We start from the raw sequence: 1467 nt of genomic DNA on the forward strand, positions 1-1467 counted from the left end.
GTTTCTTTTCTTATCATGATGTCAGGAGAGGCACTGCCTCCCCTGACCGCACGTCACTGGTACTTTAACTCCTGACCTGTCCATTGTATCATTTACTATAATGAGTGCTTACATTGAGCCTATCTTTTTGAATATTTATCATTAATCGTCAATTTATCATGTCAGCTTTTTAAGACTTAAGACTCCTGTGTTGAAGCATTTTGCACCCAAAGGAAGGATAACAATCAGTGAGAGATGAAACAAAGAGATAAAATTAGAAGATATATTTATATCATGTTTGTGGAAACTCACAGTGGCACATGAACTAACAAACCACAGATAAAAGATACCATGTTTTTGACCACTTCCCATGTTCCTATTCTGCAAGAGAGCTGCAGGATATCTGTTGAAAATGAACATTTTCTAAATTATTATTTATAAGTCAACTCATTCACTGACAGGTTTATGGATTTATTTCTAAATGTCAGATCTTTGTCAAGATGAAAAAAAGCTGGAAAAAAGGCATATAAACAGTTTACAGTTTGTCAGAGCAGAAGCTGTTTTTTGATCACAACTGAACTAATGATCACAGACCTGACTCAATGAAACATCTGAACTCATGAGTAAGAAAGTCAAGTATAAAACAGGAAATGAGAAAAGAACACAGCAGGCAAAATGAACAAACTTGTAGGACAAAGTAAGATTGTTGTCAACAACATCACTGGTTCACGTTCTTCATCACTGTCAGTGCAGGAAAGATCTTCTGCAGATCATTTCTCTATGAGCTTGGAGAGTCATCCTTACTGATTTGAAGTCAGTCTTGATGCTGGGAAGGCAACAAGTGAAGACAAAATCTTCAAAAATCTATTTCCTGTTTGCAAGGAGTACGGAATTAACAGAACTGAAATCTGGTTTTAAATTCAAACAAAAAGAGAGAATTTAAGTACAAATACCTCAAAGTGACGTCCAAGTGATCTCCAAGTGAAAAATTTGAAGAACTTTTTTAGAATTTTTTTATTGGAAAAATAGAAAAAAAATTTTTTTTAAAATTTTTTTTGGAAAAATAGGAAAGACATTTTTGGAAAAAAAAAATTGATGTCCAAGTGACCTCCAAGTGACGTCTGTGACCTCTTTTGAAAAAAATTTTAATTTTTTAAATTTGTTTTATTTTTAGAAATTCTTTTTTTTTTTTAGAAATGTTTTTTTTTTTAGAATTTTTTTTTTTTGGAAAAATAGAAAAGAAATTTGGAAAAAAAAAGTGACGTCCAAGTGACGTCTAAGTGACGTCTAAGTGACCTCCAAGTGACCTCAGAGTGAAGACCAAGCAACCTCCAGGTGATCTCAAGTGACCTCAAAGTGACGTCCAAGTGACCTCCAAGTGACATCTTTGACCTCTTTTGAAACATTTTATTTTTTTTTTAGAATTTTTTTATTTATTTTAGATTTTTTTTTGTTTTAGAATTTTATTTTTTTTTTAGAAAAATTTTT

This window comes from Cynoglossus semilaevis, chromosome 14 (genome assembly GCF_000523025.1).
Source record: "Cynoglossus semilaevis isolate Cse_v1.0 chromosome 14, Cse_v1.0, whole genome shotgun sequence".
In the NCBI taxonomy this organism is placed as follows: domain Eukaryota; kingdom Metazoa; phylum Chordata; class Actinopteri; order Pleuronectiformes; family Cynoglossidae; genus Cynoglossus; species Cynoglossus semilaevis.